A 20362-nucleotide genomic window follows, 5' to 3' on the forward strand; every position below is an offset into this window, starting at 1 on the left:
GTCCACCCGGCCTCCCGCATGCCCACTATACGCCCTCGCTCAAAGTCCGTCAACTGCACATACGGTTCACGTCCACGCTGTCGCGGCATGCTACCAGTGTTAAAGACTGCGATGGAGCTCCGTATGCCACGGCAAACTGGCTGACACTGACGGCGGCGGTGCACAAATGCTGCGGAGCTAGCGCCATTCGACGGCCAACACCGCGGTTCCTGGTGTGTCCGCTGTGCCGTGCGTGTGATCATTGCTTGTACAGCCCTCTCGCAGTGTCCGGAGCAAATATGGTGGGTCTGACACACCGGTGTCAATGTGTTCCTTTTTCAATTTCCAGGAGTGTACAATGGCTTGATCTTATATAATTATCAATCGAAGTGACCGTCCTCGATACTAGCCTTTAAGAGATTTCAATTTCCAGTTTCCGGAGAGAATTTATTCCCCTCATCATGGTCAACTTGTCGCTGGTACAATCTATTTGAGTACTGCAGAGTAGATTTCAGATCGCCATGTTTTTCCAATGGAAAAATACTTTGTTCCGTAGTGGGTTAACCCAAGTGATGTTTCATGGAGCGGAAAATAGGTCTTACGTTACTATTAAAATTTAATTTTATCATTCGAAATCTGTACTAGCACTTCTAAAAACATTTGACGATAATTGTTTTTTTTCTACACTATAAACAGATTTGATCCCTTTTGTCACAAATAGTAGTTTCGCATAAAAAAATTTGTGGCTAATGTTGAGTAAGAAGTTAGTTCCGTTACTAAAGCGTAGTTAATTAATACCTCTCACTGAACTCTACGTCATTATGCAATTTATTATCTGTTTCAAACGCCTATAATTCTCACAGATGGAAGACTATATTTAGAAAATCAGAATTAAACGTTTAGAATTGCGTTACCGCCTTTCCATTAGCCACCTCCATTGTAAGTTTCCGCAGTGTCACCATAGCAATGCGTCCTTGAATACCACATGTGGCAAAATCTCAGCGGCTCGTACTTAAAATTTTGCAACGCTGCTGAGTATATATACACTACTGGCCATTAAAATTGCTACACCAAGAAGAAATACTGATGATAAACGGGTATTCATTGGAGAAAGATATTATACTAGAACTGATATGTGATTACATTTTCACGCAATTTGGGTGCATAGATCCTGAGAAGTCAGTACTCAGAACAACCACCCTGGCCGTAATAACGACCTTGATACGCCTGAGCATTGAGTCAAACAGAGCTTGGATGGCGTGTACAGGTACAGCTGCCCATGCAGCTTCAACACGATACCACAGTTCATCAAGACTAGTGACTGGCATATTGTGACGAGTCAGTTGCTCGGCCACCATTGACCAGACGTTTTCAATTGGTGCGAGATCTGGAGAATGTGCTGGACACGGCAGCAGTCGAACATTTTCTGTATCCAGAAGGGCCCGTACAGGACCTGCAACATGCGGTCGTGCACTATCCTGCTGAAATGTAGGGTTTCGCAGGGATCGAATGAAGGGTCGAGTCAGGGGTCGTAACAATCTGAAATGTAACGTCCACTGTTCAAAGTGCCGTCAATGCGAACAAGAGGTACCCGAGACGTGTAACCAACGGCACCCCATACCATCACGCCGGGTGATACGCCAGTATGGCGATGACGAATACACGCTTCCAATGTGCATTCACCGCGATGTCGCCAAACACGGATGCGACCATCACGGTGCTGTTAACAGAACCTGGAATCATCCGAAAAAATGACGTTTTGCCATTCGTGCACCCAGGTTCGTCGTTGAGTACACCATCGGAGGCGCTCCTGTCTGTGATGCAGCGTCAAGGGTAACCGCAGCCATGGTCTCCGAGCTGATAGTCCATGCTGCTGCAAACGTCCTCCAACTGTTCGTGCAGATGGTTGTTGTCTTGCAAACGTCCCCACCTGTTGACTCAGGGACCGAGACGTGGCTGCACGATCCGTTACAGCCATGCGGTGAGATGCCTGTCATCTCGACTGCTAGTGATACGAGGCCGTTGAGATTCAGCACGGCGTTCCGTATTACCCTCCTGAACCCACCGATTCCACATTCTGCTAACAGTTATTGGATCTCGACCAACGCGAGCAGTAGTGTCGCGATACGATAAACCGCAATCGCGATAGGCTACAATCCGACCTTTATCAAAGTCGGAAACGTGATGGTACGCATTTCTCCTCCTTACACGAGGCATCACAACAACGTTTCTCCAGGCAACGCCGGTCAACTGCTGTTTGTGTATGAGAAATGGGTTGGAAACTTTCTTCATATCAGCACGTTGTAGGTGTCGCCACCGGCGCCAACCTTGTGTGAATGGTCTGAAAAGGTAATCATTTGCACATCACAGCATCTTCTTCCTGTCGGTTAAATTTCGCGTCTGTAGCATGTCATCTTCGTGGTGTAGCAATTTTAATGGCCATTAGTGTATATAAAATTAGGATAACTAAAATACAGCAAGAGTTATACCAACATGTTTTTTTGTATTTGAACAAAGTTAAACTCTTCTTCTTTCTTTCAAAATATTGAAAACGTTATCTAAGTTGTAATTCATATTTGCAGAAAAACGCTTGGACTGTCACACTGTGGAGTGAATCAAACGGACTTGTGATCACGTAGTAACTTTACCATCTTATTATACTGAATATACTACTGAAAATTTTCCTGTGATGCAGAATTACGTACCCATTAAGTCGCTAGTATTTGTGTTCAGAGCTACTCAGATTCTTGTTCTCCCGTTGTGGTTTCAGTGGTTTCGCTCGTAATTGAATGTCCGATTCCTTCCACCGACCACGTCCTATCGAAGCCAGTGGTCCCTCTTCCATAGAAGTAAGTGGTCCCTCTTTTATAGTCATCATCAATGCGACATCAATTTCTCATCTTCCTTCCTTTGTTTATTTTCAATGACGCTCTCCTTTCTTCACAAAATTGTGGTATATACTGCCGGAAAAAGAAGTCTCTACACCAAGAAGGACTTGCGCGACACACACGAAAGTTTTTAGGCACATTTCAACGTCTGAAAGATAATGTAGTTTGAAATATCACGCCAGTCTCGTAAGAGTGGCGCTAGTGGCTCCAATATGAAGATGCAAATCACACGGGACGGGTCACGAGCGTTATATATCTTTGAGATTGGACGTAGTGAGTTGATGTTAGCGAAGAACGCCATTACCATCACCTCACTGAGTCTGAACGAGGTTCTGCAGTATGGTTACAAGAAGCTGAACGTTCCTCCTGTGATACTGCAGAAAGACTTGGCAGGAATGTAGGCACCGTATATGAGTATATGATTGATAGCAGCGATGGTCGCGATAATGTACGTTCGCAAGAAGACCAGGCTCCGGACGGTCACGTGGCACTACCGGGAGGGAAGACCATCGTGTTCGGCGTACGGCTCCATCCAACTGCATCTGCAGCAGCAATTTGAGGAGCAATTGGAACCGCTGTGACACAACGAACTGTTACAAATAGGTTACTTCAAGGACAGCTCCGAGCCAGACGCCCCGTAGCGTGCATTCCACTACCCAAAACCACCGCCATTTGCGACTTCAGTGGTGCCAAGTGGAGACTCACTGGAGGGGAGGTTGGAGACCCTTTGTGTTTTCTGATGAAAGCTCGTTCTGCCTAGGTGCCAGTGACGGTCGTGTGTTCATCAGATGGATGCCACTAGAGGGCCTACAACCAAACTGTGTGTATGCTAGACACACTGGACCTACACCTGGGGTTATGGTCTACAGTGCGATTTCCAGCAGGAGCACTCTCGTGTTATCCCACGCAGCCTGGCTGCGAATTTGTACGTCAAGCTGCTGATTCGACATATGGTGCTGCTATTCGTGAACAGCATTCCCAGGGGAGTTTTCCAACGGGATAATCTCAGCCCAAATACCGCTGTTATAGCCCAACGTGCTCTACGGAGAGTGGACATGTAGGCTTGGTCTGCTCGATCATCAGATTTGTCTCCAGTCGAGAAAAGATGCGACATTATTGGACGATAACGGCAGCGTCATCTACAAACAGCATGCGCCGTCCCAGTGTGCGGACATTTGCCACGCTGAACGTTTGCCACGATTTTACCTGCTCCGAAGGGTTGGGTCCCTTGTCTCCCCCTCCTCCTCCTCCTCCTCAACGCTTACTGAGCGTTTCCACTGGTTTACTTCACATAGAACCAGAATCTCTTTGAATTTTCCAAAAATTCAAATGGCTCTGAGCACTATGGGACTCAACTGCTGAGGTCATTAGTCCCCTAGAACTTAGAACTAGTTAAACCTAACTAACCTAAGGACATCACAAACATCCATGCCCGAGGCAGGATTCGAACCTGCGACCGTAGCGGTCTTGCGGTTCCAGACTGCAGCGCCTTTAACCGCACGGCCACTTCGGCCGGCTTGAATTTTCCGCCACATTTCTAGAGAGAGTTTCGTTGTGGAAACTATTAAATGCATCTCGCATTGAAATACGCACAAAATTTCGAGCCTCAGTAAAACTTCGCCAATCTTGGAGATTTTACTTTCGTCTAAATTATACTTGCCTTTTTCGGTGCTCCTGCAGCAGGTTTCTCTCGTGTTTTGTGTACCATGCGGGATCAGTTCCGTCTCTTATTAATTTATTTCGTATGATTCTCTCGAGTGCTGTTGACACTATTTCTTTGAACTTAAGCCACATATGGTCTTCACTTGCATAGTATGGAAGGATTGGAGACTGTCTCTTAGAAAGACGTCAATCGAATTTTTGGTTGCATTTATAAATAGATATATTTCGCGTTTAGTTTTGGTGAATTTCTGTGTTACGGAATTGAGCCTCGCTACAACTGTGTGTTCACTAATCCCCGTAGCCGTCTTGATGCTCAGGATTATTTGTGGCTAAGAGGTCAAGTATGTTTTCGTAACCATTTACAATTTGAATGACCACGTGAACTAATTGTTCAAAAAAAAAAAAAAAAAAAAAAAAAAAAAAACATTCAGAACAATTACGGAAGTGGTTTTCTATGTACAATAGGGTCTGAAAATGTATTTTTGTCAACATACGGAAGGTAGATTGAAGTCACTGCCAACTATAATTGTATGAGTAGGGTACATATTTGTGATAAGACTCAAGTTTTCTTCGTACTGATCAGCAACTGTTTCATCTGAGACCGGGGATCGCTAAAAGGAGCCAGTTATTAATTTATTCCGGTTGTCGAATATAACCTCTGCCCATATTGAGTCACAGGAACTATCTGCTTCAATGTCACTTGTGAGCTGGAACACACATTACATTATTTTTCCTTAAGTTGTGCTTCTTGTTTCTGTTATAGTGCAGATCATCACAATTACGGCTTTTCCCTCCAAAACCTAGGATGCTTTCTCTGAGACCCTGTAAATACCAGAGCTAAACAATGTAGAACAACAACGTACGTTACAAGCATAGCATTCTGTATTACTTCATTTCCTTCTTTCTAACATTTTAAAATTGTTCGTCGCCTTTAGATGACATGTCAATCATAGATGTTCTTATCTCTATTTAGCGAACGTATTTTCAGTCATGTTTTGAACATTGTCCCGCTACACTTTATTAACTAATGTTTCGTCGCAAGGGATATCGCATTTTCGAGAGTAAATTAATATGGAGTATGTCGTTCTTCTTTTCAAACATTCACATACCCATTTCTTCTTTCCTTATTGTCTTTTGGGCATGCAGTTGTAGTAATTAAAGTAGGCACAAATGTAGTGACCAAAAAGAAATGATTACCGTACATTCGCATTCTCTTTACATCGTTCCTTTCTTGTTGCTCCCATGGCGATGGACTGCTCCTATCGCAATCAGCATGCGTGAAAGCAAGCTACCGTAAAGACAGAGAGATCTATATTTATACTTGGCGGAACTAATTACATACTGACATAATCGTCGGTATTGCTTTCGTTTCCCAAAAGTTATAAATATTTCGGTTTTGGAAAAGAAGCTCTATATTTGGCCAAGATGTCGAAGAGGAAGGTGTGGAGACAGCGGTTAGAAAGCGGACAGAAGAAGTACGAGGAAGGGCGTCCTTTACCTGAGCGATCGCTACTCAAGCTACCTGGCGAAGGGGCAAGTGTGGCAAATGTCCGGCGTGGCAAATGTCCGGCATTCGTCGTCCCTGCATTGACCGACCAAATGCAACAAGCATGGAACTCTGTCCCATAAACTAACATCCGGCGCCTGTACAACACAATGCATGCACGTTTGCTCGCTTACAGTCAACATTCGGGTGGTACACCGGTTATTAATGTACCAGCATTTCACATTTGCAATAGCTTATCTCGCGCTGACATTAACCTGTGATCTTGTCATGTTAGTCACTTAAAAATTTTTTTTTATTTTTTTTTATTTTGAGCTTTTCCGCTTTACAGAGGCTTATCTCCAACATAATGATTTACTTGGAAATTACTATACAAAGAATAAACGTTCTTAAACTATATTTTCAAAATTTTCTCCAGGTGTTTCGATCTTGTGTGTCCTCTTTCTCTGCGCCCATTCTCCTCATTGTGTGCTGTACATTTTGGAGCCAGGTGGTCATAGGTCGTCCTCTTCTTCTTCTCCCCTCCGGTTCCCACTCCAGCATCAATTTTGGTATTCTGCCTTCCTCCATTCGTCGTACATGCCCGTACCACTGTAATTTCTTCCTATCAATTACGTCATATATTCTTTCTTTTATTTCCTTTTCGGTGTTCCTTATCTTCTCTTTCCTGGAGATTCTTGCTGATCTTCTCCAGAAGTCCGTCTCTAGAGCTTGAAATTTTTTAATGTGCTTCAGGTTAATTGTCCATGTCTTCGTTCCATACAGAACCACACTCTCTTATATAGTTTTGTATATTATTTTTTTAGTTCTGCTCGTTACATTCCTGCTCCATAAGACTGAGTTAAGCATCCCAATGACCTTCCGTCCGCTACTAATTTTTTTATTGATTTCTGACACTGATTTTCCCTCGGTTTCTAAAATGGATCCCAAGTAACAGAATGTGTTTATATTTTTGAGTTTCTTTCCTTCAATGTATAGCTCATCTGAACAATTACTCAAGTATCCTGTATTTTGGTAATTAATCTTCAAACCTCACGTTTTGTATGCTACTGCTAGTTGATTGGACATATAGTTAGCATCCTCCCCATCTTGTGCTACGTCTACTTGATTGTTAGCAAACAATAAATGATGTAGGTATACTCCATCTCTTATTTCTAATCCCATGCTATTACATTTACAATTAATAGAAAAATTTCCCTGATTATCTATATTTCAAGTGTTGAATCTGAATGTAAATATTTATTGACTTAAGCTTCACGTTCCTCTACAGTATTAAGTGATACTGCAGTAGGTATCCACCTGTTATTCCTAAATTTCTTGTAATTGGACGAAGAATCATCGGAAAATTGCCGAAACGCTCACCGTTGACTGGTTTTTGACGAACTTTTTGCTCTTTAGACTACGAAATGCAGCCTGCAAGTAACGAGGGAGATTTATTTTGGTAACGTTGTGTACATGTATACATGGAGTTCCGGTCATAGTAGTAGATGAAGTGCAAGAGGCAGATTCCGTGTTCCTAGATTTCCGGAAAGCGTTTGACACGGTGCCCCATTGCAGAATGTTAACGCAATGATCTGAAAGACAGAGCGAGTAGCTGTCTGTGGTTGCTTGCTGATGACACTGTGGCTTGCGGGAAGCTGTCGTCATTGAATGACAGTAGGAGGATACGAGGTTACTTAGACAAAAATCCTAGTTGGTCTGAGGAATTACAGCTTACACTAAATGTATAAATGTGTAAGTTAATGCAGATGGATAGGAAAAACACTGCCGTAAGGCTCGAATGCAGTATTGGTAGTGTGCCGTTTGACACAGTCCCGTCGATTAAATAACGTTGAAAAGTAATTTGAAACGGAACGAGGACGCGAGGGCGGTACTAGGGAAGGCGACTAGTCGACTTTCGTTTATTGGGAGAATATTAGAAAAGTGTATCTCATCTATAAAGGAGACCGCGTATGGAACACTAGTGCGACCCATTCGTGAGTACTACTAGAGTCTTCGGGATACCCAGCAGGTCGGATTAAAGGAAGGTATCGAAGCAATCCAGAGACGAGCTGCTAGATTCGTTACCGGTAGGTTCGATCAACACGTAGGTATTATAGAGATGTTTCGCGAATTCAGATTGGAATCCCTGGAGCGAAGACTGTGTTCTTTTCAGGGAACATTACTGAGGAAATTTGAAGAACCTTCTTTTAAAGTTGACTGCAGAACTATTCTATGGCCGCCAATGTACATTTCCCGCGAGGACGACGGGATAAGACAACCTGGGGCTCTTAGAGAGGCTTATAGAGAGTTGTTTTTCCCTCTCTGTAATAATTTTTGCAAATGGAACAGGAAACGGAAATGGCTAGTAGTGGTACAAAGTTCCTTCCGCTGTGCGGTATATGGTGGCTTACGGAGTATGTACATAGATGCAGATTTTCAGGGGTGACGCAGATGAGTAAACATATCATCCTGAGACAAGGAATCCTTGTCTGTAAGCTTCTGAGTCTAAAGTTACGAAACCAAACTTGCTGACGAATAAGTATGCGAGTATAGAATTATGTGTATACAATAAGTATACAATAAATAAACAATAAATACACAATAACCTACTAATCGTCATTTGTACGATGTGATAATTTTTTTTTTTTTTTTTTTTTTTTTTTTTGCACGTTGTTGCAGATATTGTAGGATATGCGATGTCCTCTACAGAAGCTGCAAATGGCGTAACTTTCATATTGACGCATTTGCCTTTCTCCATGATCCTGTATCGTTATCTCGGATATACCCTGTGTTAATTGCTGTCCTCTCTCACGTCAAGAGAAGTACACTGGACGGTCAAGGTAAAGCTAGCTTGGAGAATATTTACAATAAGACTGACTGACACGGGTATGACCCTTGTTAATGAGTATCACGGCTTTTATTCGCTACAGAGCCGGTTTCGCACCATTTTGCATATCAGGCATTGTCGGAGGTTTTGCCAAAGCACTTAAACTCTTATTCAAACAGTTCCGCACAGGTATTCCACGAATCGTGCTTCGTATAAGACTCTAAAATGAAAAGGCGATTTTTCATAGTGAGCACAATTTTGTGTTGTATGAGGCCTATTTTTTAAATAAGTGCTGTTTCGAAATAAAAATGAAACAAGTAGCCTCGTCTTAGCGATTTTATTTTTGCATGATAGCCTTTACTTTAATCTGCGTTACTATATAATTGCTACCAATATTCGGCGTGTTTACGTTTGTTTGTTCGTATTTGACTCCTCCGATTGAGAATCCCTCCGAATGTGAAATAAGCGCTGCGATTCCTTTTCTTAGTGCTAAAGGCGAGAAACCGGCTGAAATTGATCGTCAGATCAGTGAAGTGTATAGAGAAAACATTATGAGCGATGGGATATTATGTAAGTGGGTGAGAGCTTTTAAAGTGGACAGTACGAATTTGCATAATGAGGAACGAAGTGGGTGACCTTGTGTTTACTTACGATTTGGTACAGAAAGTTGATGAAAAAGTTGGAGACAACAGATGCTTCACAATTTCAGTGTTGTGTGATGAGTTTCCTCAAGTGTCAAGAAGTGTATATTTCTACGAGGATGGTTGGTATACAAAAGCTGGTTTTACAATACGATAAGTGCCTTAATGTTGGTGGGAATTATGTAAAAAAGTAGATGAGATACAGACTTTGATGTAAAAATAAAAGTGCGAAGAAAAGTCTAATTGTTTGATTTTTATTTCAGAACTGTTCTTACTTTAAAGAAACACGCCTCTTATTTATCTGGATACTAATTACGATTGCTCCTCTCACTCATTCAAATGTACTGATACACCAAAGTACTCGGGACAAAGCATGTGGGACACGTGCATGTGCAGACATGTGACAGCAACCTACTGATGCATCGAGACGAATCCGGGCCAGTTTTATTTTGTTTCAGTAACACTGCTTACGTCGGCAGATAATTTGTGAACTCTGAGGCAAAGCGCTGCTCCTACGCCTCTGCAGTTGAGTACAGACTCGCTGCTGTGTAACCTTGTCTCTGAATAATGAAGTATCGGCATCAAGATTAATGTTCTGCCTCCAGTAGTTGGAAAGGAGTAGTCGGGGTAAGTTTATTACACATCGACCTTCAGATGTTGCGAAATTATAGCTGTTGACGTTGGATCGTCTATTATAAACTTCTAAAATTCCTTGACGTGGCGTTCTAGCGCTCGATATTCAGTATGGCTTTAACAGTTAAAGACATTACGAATCAGTGATAATGTACCACAGCGTACATAAAGTTGTAGACTGATGCGTAAGTTAAATAGCTGGTCAAGCCCTGATATTCAAACGAATTAATAAGTGTTCGTTGAAAGTAGACTAAAAAAATTTTTATTTAGAATAAGTAGCGGAAGCTTTTCCATTTTTTCCTCACAACACATGAGTTTGAATGTATATGTAAATTCTTTTGTCACAGCGTATATATCTTGAAAGCGTAAAAGTAAAAAACTTGCAATGGCTGGCTGTGTTGCCTTGTAATTTGGCAAGCAAACGCATTTATGAAAGACAATGGTCTTCGTTCTCTCTGTGTCTCCCATGTCACACATCTAACTGCATTCCATTCTTACGTAAATTCGGATAATTTTGGCTACTGTAAATCACTCCTCAGTTACAAATATTAATCTTCTGATCCTGTCATTGTGCATTGTGAGACGGAGATCTTTCTTGATCACATGGACACCCCAACATGGTCGTGTTGCAGTGTTCGAGCAAAACAGGTAATGTCACGTGTAGGCCCCATTCTGATTATTCCGCTTCGATAAGGGGACATGCATATTCGCCGCTAGTCACTTAGGTAGCCACTCAAAATGAATCTCCGTTGAATAGCTACATTGGCAAAAATGTTACTCTGAAAGCCAGCGCTCTCGGTTGAGTAATGAAGAGGAAGTACGCCGCTTCTGAGTAATGAAATATTTAGTGATGATGAGTTGCGTGGGATGCACTTCTGGAAGAGTACTTGCCAACGAGTCCACGAGACGAGAAGATCTGTTCCCCAGATCATTAAATTGCCGCTGCTCGTCACCTACTTGCTCTCTCATGCTAGGCTCAATCTCTATTCTGTGTTTCGATGCTCAATGACATTTTTTAATAAAGGTGTAGCTGCAGCCATCCTCGTGGATTAGTAACGATGCTGAAAAGGATTCTGTCTGATGAAACTATTTGGAGATACGTCTGTTTGCTTTTTGTAAAGGGGCACTCTCTGTTGCAGAAGTTTTTATTTCTTATATAATATACATGCTGCACTTCCTCTGTAACAATTTTATGCGGGTACTAGTCTTGCGTGTTACTATAGTCACTGAGAAAACAAGAGAACTCGTTGCCGAGAAAGCAAATGAAACCCTTAAGGGAGTTTATGATTGGTCAATAAGAAATAAAGTGACATTGAACATAAGAGAAAACAAATGCCATGAATTTCAGTTTGAAGAGGAAAAATGACAACGTTAAATTAAATTTAGATGGCTCCTCTATATTTATTTCTCAGTTGAAGTGGTGTGAATACACAAAGGTACTTGCAAAAAGAATGTCATCAGCATGTTATGCCCTTAGGATCCTACCATCAGTGTGTAACATACAGTGTCTTTTAGTTACATATTGTTCATATGTGCACTCAATTCTTAGCTATGGAATTCTTTTTAGGGGAACAAACGCACAAAATATGAACACAGTTTCCAAACTCCAGAAAAGAGCTGTAAGAATAATAACCAAAAATACTAGTCGAGCTCATTGTAAAGATCTGTTCAAAATACTGGGGATTTTAACTGCTCTATGTGAATACATTTACCAGCCAGTTATACACATCAAAAATAACATTGGTAATTACTGCTCATCAGCTCTGTCTATGACCATACAACAAGAGATAGACTCAACTTACATTTACCATGAAAAAATAAATATAAAACTCAAAACAGCATTTTCTACCAAGGAATAAAGCAGTACAATAAACTACCAAAAGACATTAAAGAAATTGCAAAAATATACTCATTTAAAAAAGACAGCTAAAAAGTACCTGTTATGCAATACATTTTATAGATTGAAGGATTACTTAGATAAAACAGAGTAGGGGTTTAATAAGAAAATGTTATACAAATAAATAATAATAACTATTATAAAACAGCCAACATTCCACATAACACCTTCAATTTATGTTTTTTTTTTTTCTTATTTTTTCCTTTCTGGAAATACCTGCCCCCAAGCTATGCATAGCACAATACTCACACCTCTTCCACTTTCTGAGCTCAACATCTCACTCATTACGGAGGGATGCTGACTCAGTTTTTCAGGACAGAAAATAGGAAGTTGCGGTACGGAAAATGGCTCAGAGATCACCAGTGTGTGTGTGTGTGTGTGTGTGTGTAGTGAGGGAAGTGTGATGAAACAATGTGCGTATAGTGTGTGCAGGGACTGATAGTAGATATGAGTGAAAGGTGGGGCATTACATTATTTAATAAGTTATTTGTAGAAAAAGTATTGTATACCAGGATTAATTCTAATGGTTGTCTCTAAGTAGAACTCTGTAAATACATGTGTAAACGAATTAGCTTATTTTAAATTGACCTAAACTTGTAAATACTTTGACATGTCCTATATCCTTGTAAAAAGAGGTCTACGGATGAATATATGACCATTTCAAAATGGTTCAAATGGCTCTGAGCATTATGGGACTCAACTGCTGAGGTCATAAGTCCCCTAGAACTTAGAACTACTTAAACCTAACTAACCTAAGGACAACACACACATCCATGCCCGAGGCAGGATTCTAACCTGCGACCGTAGCGGTCGCGCGGTTCCCGACTGTAGCGCCAGAACCGCTCGGCCACCATCGGCCGGCTATGACCATTTCTTAGAAGAAAATATTACTTAAAGAAATATGATAAGCAGACCGTTTTTTATACCTCTATTTTATTAAAAAATGTGATATGATCTCTCGCCCATGTTCAGCATGCGTAGTATATTTAGTAATCCATCAAAATCATATTTCCCTTGACAGCATTCTCAATCCTGCAGCTGTCTTTCGTTTTATAATTTTTGACTCCTTTTTCGCCTTTATATCCAAACCAATAGCCCATGCTGAATGTTTCATCGCGTAATTCAGTCCACAGCCACGACACTCAATCAGTATTAACATGAATAAATTAATGAAAATTGCTAAATTAACCTTGCTGCTATAATCGAATCCCATATCTCAACTACGAACATCTTACACTTTTACTTGTTCCCTAATTCATATTTTATGTTGCATATTTCGGTAAAATTTTGTTTCTTATTCACAATAGAGACTACACATCTTCGAACTGCAAAAAGAAGTGATATCAAATGCCCAACAGATGGCAAAGATAAATTTTAATGCAAGGTGAAAAAGTTCCGTTTCGGCAGCTACTTTTGTTTCAAAGAAGAATTTTTACTTATGAACGTGTACCTTATTTAGTGCAAACGTGTTACATACTTACTACTGTCTTTGAATTAAACATTGTTTCCTGTTATGTCAACTTGTTTGTAAGTGGTCAGCATGTTACCGTGCTAAATGTCAAATTTATGTTCCGAAAATTGAGTTGTTAGTACGTATAAAATAACCGAAAGAAAACGTAACAAAAAAAGAAAGGATGGGTACGGTTACACGCATGATCGATATTAACGTCTTAGATGCAAAACACTAGATCATTGGGAACACAATGATAAGAAAAATCAGCTCTCACTTTGGCGAAGCAACCATCCTAACATTCGCCTGACTTTTTTTTACTCGTTTTTCTCTCACACTGTTGCAAGATATTTAGTTGAAATAATCTCTGTGGTTTGCATGTCATTTATCTTGAGTTTAACGCAAACTGTGGATGACTACGATGAATACTGAAAATGTAGAGCTTAAAGTCTCCACTCACTACATGGATACGCATGAACAGTGCCACCTACCCCTCACTGCATGAGACACTGTGTGGAGGTGTGAAATTTAATCGACACTGGCGTAAAGTCTGGTAATGTTGTACTTCTACAGCATAATCCTCATCTTGCTGGCCAAAAGCTACAGGGAGAATTTTGTACCATCAACAGAATTCCAACCAACTGCACAACGTTTAGGAAAAGGCCGTGATTCGAAATCGAAGCATTATTATTCTCGAGCAATGCTCACACCGAATGAGCTATTCCAGCACATTTCTGTTTCCATCTACCAGTAACTCTCCCATACATCTCAAACTCTTAAGAATATCGACTTTATACCTTACTAGGACTCCAAGAAAGTTTGCAAAGAGCATTGCCCAGAAAAAGCAAGGCACCGTGTTCGAGCAACATCTCAGCATACAGTTTGAGTGTGTTTCGAGGTTTCACAAGACTGAATGGAAGATTCATTAAGGAAATAGTAAGTCCTAAGAAAGAACTGACGGGTAATAGTAATTGACATTTATTTCATAGAAAGAAATGTCTGTATCTTTACCACAAAATGCGAATATTTAGTGATTGATTGTGACTTATATAATTAATTTAATACGTCATGTGCTAAATGTCGTCGTTTTAAAATAAGTATTGACTGTAGTAACCGAAAATTTACCACTGAGATATATATTACTGAATAACTTTTGGGTTCTTAAATTTATAAAAGAGATTCATTGTTGGCCAAAGAGTGTCCGCCTTCTTGAGTGAACACAAAGGGAAGGGGCGTTGAAGGCTGGGAGAAATAATCCAGTTCTATAAATACTTATAATGGGTGCTTGGCTTGGGCAGATAATAGAACACACGCCATACAACTGAAATGGCCCGGAGTTACAAACACTGCGGCTTGAAGGGGACGTAACAGCAGACAGAGTCCGCGCCAACCAGTGCGCTATCCGCGTGGGGGAGGGGGGGGGGGGGGGCGCTAGTCGACGCGTTAGCTCATTTTGTTAAACAATATGAGTTACTGCAAACATCTCTTGCTTGATTTTCTAAAATGAATCTCGTATATCGAAATGCAAAGCGGTTAACAATTCATTAAATTTGGGTAGTGTTTGGTAAAGTTAAGCTCAGTACAGCTGTTCTGCTTTTTGGACACGTTTTTTCAGTATTTGGTACCTGATTGACGTATCCACACCTTCAAGAAGTTCGCACGTGATGTAAATATTAAGCTAGAGTTAAATGAGAACTGTTCGTTTCTTTTAATGAAAAACCACTCCAGTTGCAAGAAAGAACTTTATTAAGTCCACGACCGGTTTCGTTCTTAACATTAGATCATTTTCAAGTGGATTCCGATACTTTCAGTGTAAATGCGTAAGATGATGGACATGAAAAACAAACCTTGGATATGTACAGTATAAGTACAGAAAGAATATATAACTCATATTGTGCTGTAGAAAAGCAACGTCATAAGACGAGAAAAGTAAAAATCACGTAGCTTTAAAAAGGTATGTGTATGATGTCATTGTGAGAAAAATGGGCGTGTCTTGAGTATAAGAACTGTGCAGTTTGATACAGAAACATTATTAGCACGCTTCACTTTTAATAAGAGTTGTATTCTGTTGTGTTCAAAATTCTGAACTGCATGATTTACCAATAAAAGGCTAAAAGTGTTTTTTTTTTTTAGGTTTACTAAAATTATAAAATAGCTGCAGTGTTCGGATGTCCAAGTCGTATTATACAAAGTCACGTCCTTTGGCGGGCAAAAGTTAAAATAGAAGAAACTCTAGAAGGCTCTTGCATAGCTTCAACAGTTCGTGGACTGCTTGAAAAAACATGTTTTCAAACATCTAGATACACCTAAGAACCAGGAGAGCATCTTTAAAGTATGTTTTCAATAACGGAAACGTAGACCTCCAAGAAACTTGTGTTTCTCATTGAGCTGGTTTTCCTTTGATTTTTCACGTAGGTGAAATTTCAGTTTTTCCATTTATGTCCATAAAGTATCCCCTCTTGAAACTTCCTCTTGCTGGCAGATTAAAACTGTGTACTGCATCGAGACTTGAACTCGGGACCTTTCCCTTTCGCGGGCAAGTGCTCTACCATCTGCTAGAGCACGCTCTGTTGCAGAGTGGAAATTTCATTCTGGAAACATCCCCAGCCTGTGGCAAAGACATATCTCTGCAACATCCTTTCTTTCTGGAGCGCTAGTTCTGCAAGATTCGCAGGAGAGCTTCTTTGAAGTTTGGAAGGTAGGAGGCGAGGTACTGGCGGAAGTAAAGCTCTTAGGAGGGGTCCTGAGTCGTGCTTGGGTAGCACAGTTGGTAGGGCAATTGTCCGTGAAAGGCGAAGTCCGGAGTTCGAGTCTCTATCCGACACACACTTTTAATCTTTCATATCGGTGCACACTCCACTGAAGAGTGGAAATTTCATTCGGGAAATTTCCAGTCTTCGTTGTATGGACGACTAAGAGTGGTTTTTGATCCTATGCACCGTGTCACTGTCTTGGACGAGGTGAACTGCGAAGGTGTATTTACTTCCTAGGCTTTTTCTTTGTAAGCCTGTTGTATGTTCCTCGCAGCGCGTTTTAAAATTCCTTCCCGTTTGTCCAATGTAGCTAGCCTTACAATCAGAGCCATATATTTAGTATGTACCACCATTTGGTACACGTCTTGCATTTTGTTAGTGTCCTAAATTAAAAGATCGGTCCAGATGTCTCTCGAGACGGTTCAAGATTCAGTTACATAAAACCATTATCCAACACGCGATACTATATGGCTGTGAGACGAGGATTATCCGAAAGCTGGACTTTCATAATTTTCTCGCGCCTGGTAGAAAACGTCGGGGAAGATCTTTGGTATGGTGTTGGACTCAAACATGGAACTATACCAAGAATGCAATATAGCAGGAATCATCAGAAGCAAGCAATTACATTGGTATGGATATGTGGTTCGGATCTTAAACCCGCAGGCAGGAGACCCCTGGGAAAAACGAGGAAGAGGAGGGAAGGAGGGCCGCCATAAAGACATGCAACAGTCAGCGATAGATATGGATGGATGGAAGATGGCAGCGACGAATAAAAGTCGATGAAGAAGGAAACTTGCAGCAGCGCGAAGTCCGTTGGTCCTGATGGCGTTAAAGTAACTAAGTAGCACCGATGGTTGAGATTTATACGCTATGTGTACTTGTTTTTTCGAAAGACGTGGCCATGCATACTAGACAATACATATCTGGGTAATATAATTTTGGGTATGAAACCGCGTTTTATGAAGAACTAAAACAACCAAAATACCGACGTTTCGACTAATATTGCCATGACCCTTTTTATGCAGTTGTAGTGTTGCGTCAGTTGGTTTCTTTTAGACGTTGTCAAATTATACATAACCATGCTGTAGAGGTGGAAAGCCGTCGTGGATTTAATAAAATTGTTATTAGCAACTGGAGCTTCATTTCATTAACTGAACACACAGTTGCTCAATCCGCACCTTCCTAAGAGACTAACTGATAACTTTCCGTTTCTGCTAATAAGAATTCTGACTGATCGTGTGAACGCGGTAAACAAAGAAGTTAAATCTGTGAAAGAAATAAGCAGTTGGACAGAAGACAATAAGTCTTGGAGTGTGGGACATAACAAGTCATTCTGCAAACGACGTCAGTAACTTAAAAGTTAGATTGTTAGTTTACAGAGGCTTCAGCGTGTGTTATATTGTTAGTAAGAAACACGAGCATTTTGTTTTTGAAGGTGATGTTTAATGAAGTTTTGTATCGTTGATAAAATACATATGCCGTACATACATATTTACGTGGGGGAGTTGGTAAAAAAGTTTCACCTGTCAACTGTGGACAGAGTTGTGTGTGAAACATATCTTTATTTTTCTACATAATTTCCAAGTCCATTGAGACATTTGGCATACCGCTTTATAAGCTTCAAAAAGCCTTCCAGGAATAAACCAGGGCGTTGCATGCGGAAGAGGCGTTGAACGGCTTATTTGACGTCAGCATAGCTGCCAAAGCGCTTTCCGCCGAGAGTCTTCTTCAAAGCAGGAAACAGATGGAAGTCACCTGGTGCGAGATCCGGACTGTAAGGCGGATGGTGTAGGCGCTCCCAGCCAAGAGTTGCAATACGGTTTTGCGTTGCCGTCACCGTGTGTGGCGTCGCATTGCCATGCAACAGCAGAACGCCAGATCTGAGAAGGCCAGGCCGCTTTTTCCGAATCACCTCATTCAATTTCGACAGAGTGGCTCAGTACCACGCAGTATTGATGGTTGCATCCTCCAGAAAGTCCAGCAGCTAAACTTTTGCGTCCCAGAAAACGGTGAGTAGCACTTTACCTGCAGACAGAGTGCTTTTGAACTTCTTTCGGACAGGTGATGACGGATGTTTCCACTCCATGGATGTTGGCTTCTATCCGGGCTTGTAATGGTGGACCCACGTTTCATCCCCCGTCACAATCCGAAACAGATGGTCATTGCCAGATTCACGGTAACGCACGCGCTATTCCAGGGTGAACGCGATGCGTTGTTCCATGTGTGTCGGGGTCAGTTGGCGGGGCACCCATCGTGCTGACACCTTCCTGTATCGAAGAATGTCGTGGATGATCTTGTGAGCTCGCTCATGTCCGATTCCAAGTTCTGCCGCTACTCCAACGATGGTGACACGCCGGTTCTCTTTAATCGTGTCATCCTCCTTCCTGGCATTTGCATCTGTAGTGGCCGTGCGTGTCCGTCCAGGTCTCGATAAGTCCTGCACTTGGTGACGTCCATCAGTGAATTGCTGGCACCATCTCCGCACCATTTGCCTCGACATCACACCTGACCCATACACCTCAACAAGGCGGTTATGAATTAATGTGCCTGATACTCCACGTGCCCATTCATAGCAGATAACTGCTCTCACTTTCGCCTTTGACCACGATTCCAAAACGCACCTTCTCTCCATAGATCTGGGAAAGAACTGAGCGGCTGGCCTCCGCTTTGCGCAGGCTCTGCGACAGCGCCATCTGTCTTGCATGTTCGCGTTCACCTGCTGTATCGTCTTTCGCCCATATCACACAACTCTGCCTACAGTAGACAGGGGATAATTATTTTCCAACTCCACCTCTTAGAAAGAATTTCGTATTACAAACGCAGTTGAAGTGATTGTCCTTAACTTTCGACTACCTTCGTGGGAACAATTAGGTCCCTGGTTTCGCAGGCACTGTTACGGTGTCTTGGTGGCATTGCCTCGGCGTGGGCCCCCGTGGGCACTGGTCAGTAGTTCCACTGCTGCTGGCCGGTGGCTGAAAGTTCGTTTTGGTGTTCCAACGTCTTCAGTAGGTTAACTTTTCTGTGTGCGTTGTCGCCGTTTATGGGTATACCCAAATTTAAGAGCCGACTGAAGGTTGACTGACGGCAGGTTCAAATGGTTCAAATGGCTCTGAGCACTATGGGACTCAACTGCTGAGGTCATTAGTCCCCTAGAACTTAGAACTAGTTAAACCTAACTAACCTAAGGACATCACACACATCAATGCCCGAGGCAGGATTCGAACCTGCGACCGTAGCGGTCTCGCGGTTCCAGACTGCAGCGCCAGAACCGCGCGGCCACTTCGGCCGGCCCTGACGGCAGGCAACAGTTACCCAATTGTAGATATTTAGGAACCTAAGTATATTTTATGGACTGCCGTGACCATCCGCGAAGTGTAAACGATAACCAAATGGAGTAAGTTACGTGTCAGGAGAAAGAGACTGTAAAGTTGCACTTGCCGCCCACATAACCACCGCCCGAAAAACTGGTCTACGAAAGTGTCATAGAAGACCGTTTGAGTGAAACTATGTTAAGATTTCTTAGTCTTGCCATTAACGGTGCAGGATTTATGCAGCACAGTAGTGCTGCCGCGGGAGAAATGTCAGGCGTGCGCACGTGAGAGATCTGGGTTCGCGATTCGCTGCCTTTGCGGGACTTGTTGCACGTTGCAACAGGAAAGTGCCGGCCGGCTTTTTGCCATGAGTCGCCAGGACTGACGTCCCGTCGCCTTTCGTCTCCCAAGGTCAGCGCTAGCGTCACTTGCCCACTAGAGTCATTAAACTCATTTAAGGCGGCTATAAAAAATACGAATAATGAACTAGCAGAATATCATTTTACGTGAAAACAGAATCTGATAATGAATACTTCAGTAAGCACAGAAGGTTGTGGGCTGCAAATATTTGATGTGCGTCATAAAATAATGTCTGCTGTACTTGTACTGTATGACAGCAGCTTTGAATAGGCATCCCACTTCAATAATACGTTCTGGGACGGATGAATGAAATATTTAATGGGAGCCGAGTACCGTCTATTTATGTAAACAACAATATCTTCTCATATTATATTGTTACCCAAATGTGTTCCGGTATATTTGTGTCATAATCAGAGAAATTATATTTCATTGGGTATATAATTTTATTGATTTTCAACAAACTGTTGACCAAACA

Source organism: Schistocerca nitens, chromosome 5 (genome assembly GCF_023898315.1).
Source record: "Schistocerca nitens isolate TAMUIC-IGC-003100 chromosome 5, iqSchNite1.1, whole genome shotgun sequence".
Classification (NCBI taxonomy): Eukaryota; Metazoa; Arthropoda; class Insecta; order Orthoptera; family Acrididae; genus Schistocerca; species Schistocerca nitens.